Source organism: Protopterus annectens, chromosome 15.part0 (assembly GCF_019279795.1).
Source record: "Protopterus annectens isolate FY-2018-M chromosome 15.part0, PAN1.0, whole genome shotgun sequence".
Classification (NCBI taxonomy): Eukaryota; Metazoa; Chordata; order Ceratodontiformes; family Protopteridae; genus Protopterus; species Protopterus annectens.
Window position 1 is genome coordinate 30,800,557 of NC_056749.1, and position 7,993 is coordinate 30,808,549.

Sequence of the window (7,993 nt, forward strand, 5' to 3'; positions counted from 1 at the left end):
GTATACCATAACTAGCTGAGAGTATTTTATGTAGTTGTGAAGCTGTAGTCAGTTTAGCTGTTTTAAGGCTTGGCAGTGGTGAGCTCGGTGCGCAGTTGTGATAGCAAATTTAGCTACTTTGGTGTAACAGGAGGCTAATTTGGATTTTAGTGTAGAGCTTAGGTTTGTACTGATAGGTGAAGCATATAAAAGGGTTGGAAGCATAGGATGATGCTAGGGTTTTTCTTGTTGGGTTTGTAAGGTACTGTTTTACCTTGTAGAGGGAGCCAGGTTCCCAGTGGGCCTTTTTAATTGTTTGAAGAATGTTTTTTTTTTTTTTTTGAAACAAGAAACATCTTTATTGAATTATCACTTATGACGCAGGCAATCATGCATTTATATAAATGAAAACAAACTGCGTGGACATTTTCAGTTCAAACATACATCACCTATACTCTTCTATTCAGTCAGTCAGACAATCACATAGCTCATTCAATTCATGGCTTCCCTTAAACCTCATTCCCCCTACAAAACATTCAGCAAGTATTGTTCCCACAATTTCTATTTGTTATGTAACTTGCTCATTCCCTTCTATAAAGATCTCACTTCCCAGTTCTTTTACCTCTGTTGCTATATTGACTAATTCTAGTACAGTTGGTGTAAACTTTGGTTTCCATTTTCTAGTAATTGATTTTTATCACCTACCAGAATTAAACTCAGCAAAGCTTTACTGTGTCTAGACAACTCCAAGTCTGTATCACAGCTCAAAAAATCATTTCCTTAGTTACACCAATTTTCTCACCCAGTATTTCTGGCACAGTAGTTTGCAGGTATTTTTTTAAGTCTGTCAACTCATTACTCTCTCAGAAATTATGTTCCCAGTAACCTATTTCTTCCCTGTCATACCTGCATCATCTGCAGTCTACCAGAGGAACAATTCTTTGGAGTGTTTGGGGGTATAAATACCTTTGCAAACACTGCCAAGCAAAAATCCTGATCATCTAGACTTTGTTGCATATTTGGGAATTATACATATATCCTCCCATTGTTTCTTGCAATTGCTTATCCAATCTCTCTTCTCAGTCCTTTCGAACCGCCTCTGATTGATTCATTTACTTATTATGCAGCATTTTATATGCCCTACTAATTATCCCTTTTTAACAGCACCTTCTGTTCTAGATTCTACTAAAAACTCTACCAGTGCTGGTCTTTCACTTGGGATCTCCCTCTTTGCCTGTAGTTTGATATCTATCCTTGATAGGGAAAGCAATCTCTAGCTTGCAGGCCAAATGTATTCTTGGCCTCTTCAAATTCTGTTACCTTTCCCTCTATAATTATTTGTTCCTGATATCTTGCTTCCTTTGCCAGTTTCCTCCAGTAAATTCCAGCCCCCTCTTGCCTATTCTCTTGACGATCATCCCTATTGACAGACTCTCCTTTCTCCATTCCCATGTTGGCTTAGTTCTTAGAATACTTTCTGCTAATTCATTAATATAATATTCTGTTTGGTTATTGTTGTTATTCTTAAGGATCAACATTCAAAATCCCAGTCTTTCCTTATTTCTTGAGCTTTCAACCATTTCATCATCCTCCCTTTACACTTTGAGTTATAGCTTTCTGCTTGTGGTATGTATTGGAGCCTTAACTGTCTATCACTGAAATACACCTTGTACTATTGGAAGGATCAACCTATCCCACTTTATTCTTGCTGTCTTCCCCTACCAGGTAAATCCTTTAACTCTCTCTTAATTGCAATCCACATCTTCTCTGGTTGATAAAAAAAATGCCTGACCAGTGTATAAAACTAAGGGGACTAAAAACGTTTTCACTGCTTGTATCTTGAACAGAGCTACAGGTTTCTCATTTGTGTAGTATCTTTTGTTTAGTCTCTTCCCATATATCCTTTATTTAGTTATTTTATTTAACATTTGTTTAGCGGGAAACTCCAACTGGGACAGAGCCCATTTTGAGAGTAGGTCCAGGGAGAAATGATCCAGACGCATATCTTTTGGAATGTGGGAGGAAACCACATGAACGCAGGGAGGACATGTAAACTCTGCTCAGAAGCCACCCCAGCCAAGAATCAAACCTGAGAACCTGTTGCTGTGAGGTGACGACGCTAACCGTTCACCACTGTGCCACCATAGCAGAATTAGCTGCCATATAGAATCATTTTTAATCCATATTTGTTAGAACGCCATTTTATCATGTCCCAATAAATATGGGTATTGCTGAAACAATTTCTGTGTGGGTATTTAGTTTATGGCAATTACCTTAGTTTTATCTTCATTAATTTTATATCCCAAAAAGACTTGAAACGGTTTCATAATGGTTCACAATACCGAAATATCCATTTCTAGTTATAAAGGAACAAAATAATATCATCTGCAAACAAAGCCAACTTTTCTTGATTACCATACCAATTTTATCCTTGAATTTCTGAGTCCTTTTTTTTCTTCACCAGTGGTGCTAAATATAATGTAAATAACAAAGGGGAAAGAGGAAACACCTGCCTGGTTCCTCTGTTCAAACAGAACTTACCAGAGAGGAGACCCCCCCACTTTAATTTTTTCCTCCAATCACAAATGCCATCCTAATTAACTTTATTATTGTGTCAGGGAATGCAAATGCTTCCATATCCTTACTTGTAAAGTCCCAGCTTACTCTGTCGAATGCTTTGTCTACATCAACACCTCACAACAACAGTGATATTTTCTTGCTTCCCTCTAGATCATCATCGTTTTATTAATGTTGTCAAATTTTACCTCCTCTCCACAAAACCACATTGATCCATATCTATCAATTTTGGCATTACCTTTGCCATTTTTTAGCCGGTGTAGACCTAAACACTTTATAATCATGGTTTGGAATTGAAGTGGCCAAATTGAAGCTGAATCTGATGGGTCTTTACCCTCTTTAGGTATTACAGCTACCACTGCTTTCTTCCAGGATGTTGGTACTTCTCCTCTTAAAATACTGTTATACAAAACCTTCGGGATCTTTATTACTTTCTTTCATACTAGCTTCCAAGCTACCACAGGAATACCATCTATTCCTGATGTCTTTCCTGTAGATTGGCTATATATCACCATTTTTATTTCATCTCCTCCTATCCTAGCTGTTAATAACTGAGCCTCTTTTTCCTCTAACCTTGGCATATTTAATTCTTGCATAAGCATTTCCATTTGTACTGCTTCTTGATTTCCACATTTCTACTTTATACAAATTTATATAACATTTCTGAAATATTCCTAATACTAGTACAGAATTTCTGGTTATTTTCCTTGTTATAGGCTGTCTAAGCTTGGCAACAACCTTTTCTACTTTCTGTTGCCTGAATTGTTGTGCTAGAAGCTTTTGTGCTCTGGAGTTATCAAAAACAGTTGTTTAACAGCAGTCTTTCTAGACTCATGCATATTATCCACATATTCCCTCATTTACTCTTTAGCATGCTGCATTTGGGCTTCTTATTGTTCTGTGAGATTCCTTCTATTCTACAATACTTTAACCTTTGTCAGCCCCTCTAAATAATTCTTATTACATCTTAACCATATCTCTTTTTCTTTTATTTTACCGTTTTTAAACTCCACTTTCATTTTGTCCCAATCTCTAGCTATATTTCCTGAAGAAATTTCTGTCTTCCCTAATAACTCCCAAATAATTTCCACTACCATTCATTAAATTCCTCTCTCTAACAAATAGGTGGGGAAGTACCAGTGTCTCATTTTTATTTCATCACCCTGCATTTTTATTTTAGTTACTATTGGCGCATGTCTGAAATAGTTATTGGATGTGTATCAAAACCTTAATTTAAATGCAAGTGTTCTGTGAAATATAATTTCTGTCTGGCCTAGACCAGTTTTTGTACCTTGGGAAATATGTACATTTTCTCAGAGCTCCTACTACTGAATTCAAATCTTCCATAAAATATTTTCATATATTTCTTCAAAATTCTACCCTGTTTTTGTTATATTTCCCATCTAGGCCCCCAGACACATCCTTACTGCTGCAAATGAAATTATGGTCCTCAGCTGTAAGTAATATTCCCTGCTGAAAACTAATTATTTCTCCCAGAACATTCTTAAGCTCCATTGTAGCAGTTTTAGGTAGAGTATAAATGCACACCAATGTAATCCTCCTCCTCCCTTGCCAGTAGCCCTTTACTACTACAAATCTATTATATTTTTATTCCTTTTCTATCACTGTTGGAGCTCCTTTAGCAATTAATATATGTAATCCTCTTTTTTTTCTTGTACCAGATATTCTGTTTTTGTGATATAAAAAAATGAGACCACAATTTCAAAACTTTTCCCACCTTTAATATGACCTATAACCTGTACAATTCAATTGAAAAATAAAATCTGTTAGGGGAAAACTATAAAAAATAAAAAACATACAATAAGCTGATTGCATATGTGTGCGCACCCTTAAACTAATACTTTGTTGAAGCACCTTTTCATTTAATTACAGCATTCAGTCTTCTTGGGTAGGAGTCTATCAGCATGACACATCTTGCCTTGGCAATATTTGCCCACTCTTCCTTGCAAACGTGCTCCAAATATATCAGATTATGAGGGCATCTCTTGTGCACAGCCCTCTTCAGGTCACCCCACAGATTTTCTATAGGATTTAGGTCTGTGCTCTGGCTGGGCCATTCCAAAACTTTAATTTTTTTCTGGTGAAGCCATCTTTTGTTGATTTGCATGTATGCTTGGGGTCATTGTTGTGTTGAAAGGTGAAATTCCTCTTCATCTTCAGATTTCTAGCAGACACCTGAAGGTTTTGGGCCAAAAGTGACTGGTATTTAGAACCTTTCATAATTCCCTCTACCTTGACTAAAGCCCCAGTTCCATCTGAAGAAAACCCCAAAGCATGATACTGCCACCACCATGCTTCACCGTGGAGATGGTGTTCTTTTTGTGATGTGAAGTGTTGTTTTTGCACCAAACATACCTTTTGGAATTGTGGCCAAAAAGTTCAACCTTGGTTTCATCAAGCCATAACACATTTTCCCACATGTTTTGGGGAGACTTGATGTATTGTTTGGCAAATTTTAGCCGGGCATGAATGTTTTTCTGTGTAAGAAAAGACTTCCATTTCGCAACCCTACCCCATAGGCCAGACATATGGAGAATACGGGAGATTGTTGTCACATGTAGTACACAACCAGTAATTACCAGAAATTCCTGCAACTCCTTCAGTGTTGCTGTATGTCTCTTGGCAGCCTCCCTGACTAGTTTCCATCTTGTCTTTTCATCACTTTTGGAGGGACCTCCAGTTATTTGCAGCATCATTGTTATACCATATTTTCTCCACTTTTTGATGATTGTCTTCACTGTGTTCCATGGCATGTCCAATGCTGTGGACATTTTTTTGTACCCTTTTCCTGACTGATACCTTTCAACAATGAGATCCCTTTGATCCTTTGTAAGCTATCTTTGAACCATGGCTTTTGCTGTAGCAGGCAACTGAGTAAATGTCAGGAAAATCCTACTAGGACAGCTGAACTTTATTTGGGGTTAATCAGAGTCTCTTTAACTAAATGCAGGTGTGCACCCAAGAAGACTGAATGGTTTAATTAAAGCAAAAGTTGCTGCAACAAACTAATGTTTGGCAGGTTGATCTTTTATACAGTTGTTTCTTATCATAGCTATTTGACCCTATGTCATATCTTACAAGTTTTTTTTTTGTTTGTTTTAATGAAAACCCTCAAGAAACACACACACTACATTAACTTTATACTAACACAAATCTATGTACATCTTCAAATATTGAAGTTTAACCGTCTTAATAGGGACAGTTCCACACTGACAGCCACACTTGGATTAACCTATAAGGAAGATTATCTATGCTAAGATGCATGGTACAGCCTTTGCTTCTACTAAGTGCTGTCTGTTTGGCTTATCTTTATTCCTCTCCCAGTTTAGAAAAACATTTGAATGGTTTCAGAAAACATTATCCCCTAGCCATTAAAAGAAAAAAAGTATTCTATTTTTACTCCCATTTTATCAGACTGTCTCCATAGAAACATGAGAACCAGATACATAGTTGCCTTCAGCTACAAACGTCTCATATTGCACTGTGAATATTTATTTGCTGAAGGAAAACATTTCATTATATTCACTGTACCTTTATTTATACGCTTCCCCTTAAAACTTGTTGTTAGATGAAGTCAAGGCACATGATATAGTCATTCCCATATGCAAAAGTAAGAAAAACATTATATCATGCTCTGTATACTTTTACAACCCATTTCTCACCTCTACAACCTATGATTACAGTCTGTTATCTTAAACATGCTTTTGTCCAGGCTTTCTCCTGTTTTTATATAGCAGTGCCTACATAGCTTAAACCTAAACAAGAAAGAAACAATGAATGAAGGAAAAAGGGGGTCCTGTTTATTTTAGTATCCCTATAATACACAAAATAATTGAAAATGCTTTACTATATGACATGCAGTATATGTCATATTTTATAAAAATACTGTTAAGAACAGAGTCAAAAAAGTCCAGTATATTTCAAGGTTTTCTTGTTCTGCCATATTTCATGAATGTGATTGATGCTTTGCAATTTCACATTCATTTATTAATTTCCAAGTGGCTGACTTTTTTCTGTTGATCTCCATCTCCTAGCTTCAGTCTCTGGTTCATTTCCAACTTTTGCATTTCCAATTTTCAAGAGAAGAAAGCCTGGACAAAAGAGCTCGATATCAAAAAAACTAATATGCTTTTTCTTACATTTGCAGAGTGGAGTGACTGGATAAAGGCCCTTGGCTTGAATTAATAAAATGTTTTAAGGGGAAGGAAATAAAAGAACACTGAATATAATGAAAAGTTTTCCTCTAGCACATAAATTTTCATATAACAATGTGGAAGGCTGCTGGTGGAGGGCAGCTCTGTATCTGGTTCTTAGATTTCTATGGAGACAATCTGATAAATGGGCAGTAAAAACAGAATACTTTATTTAAATGGCTAGGAGATGATGTTTTCTACATCTGGGAGAGGAATAAAGATAAGCAAAATAGACAGCACTTAGTGGAAGTAGAAACACAGGCTGTACCATGCGTCTTAGCATGGATAACATTCATTATAGGTTGTCAGGGGTTTCCAAAGTGTGTGCTGTGGTGCCCTGGGGAGCCGCGGCCTCCTCACAGGGGCGCCACAAACTAATAAGCTTAGCTGCAAAATAAACTGCAAACAGTTTGCGGTTTATTTTGCAGCTAAGCTTATTAGTTTGCGGCAAGTGTGAGTGAATGCAGGAATGAATGAAGAAGTGGCTGTGTGTGTCTATGTGAGTGAGATCGGGGGAGTGAGAGTGATGTGTGACTGAATGCAGGTATGAATGAGGAAGTGACTGCGTGTGTGTTTGATCAGGAGAGAGAGAGAGAGCGCGCGACGTGTGAGTGAATGCAGGAATGAATGAAGAAGTGGCTGTGTGTGTGTCTATGTGTGAGTGAGATCGGGAGAGTGAGAGCAATGTGTGAGTGAATGCAGGAATTAATGAAGAAGTGGCTGAGTGTGTGTGTGTGTCAATGAATGCATGTATGAATGAGGAAGTGACTGTGTGTGTATCTGTGAGATCGGGAGAGTGAGAGCGATGTATGAATGTGTAAGTGGATGTGTCACGTGTGTGTAATATCAGGAGAGTGAGAGCAATATATGAATGAATGCGTGAGTGGGTGTGTGGCATGTGGGTGTGAGATCGGGAGAGTGAGAGCAATGTAGGAATGAATGCGTAAGTGGGAGTGTGTGTGTGACAGACAGTGAGAGCGATGTGTGAACGAATGTAGATATGAATGAGGAAGTGACTGTGTGCGAGTTTGATCAGGAGAGAGAGAGCCCGATGTGTGAGTGAATGCAGGTATGAATGAGGAAGTGACTGCGTGTGTGTTTGATCAGGAGTGTGACAGAGAGAGAGAGAGCGATGTGTGAGTGAATGCAGGTATGAATGAGGAAGTAACTGCGTGTGTGTTTGATCAGGAGAGAGAGAGCGCGATGTGTGAGTGAATGCAGGT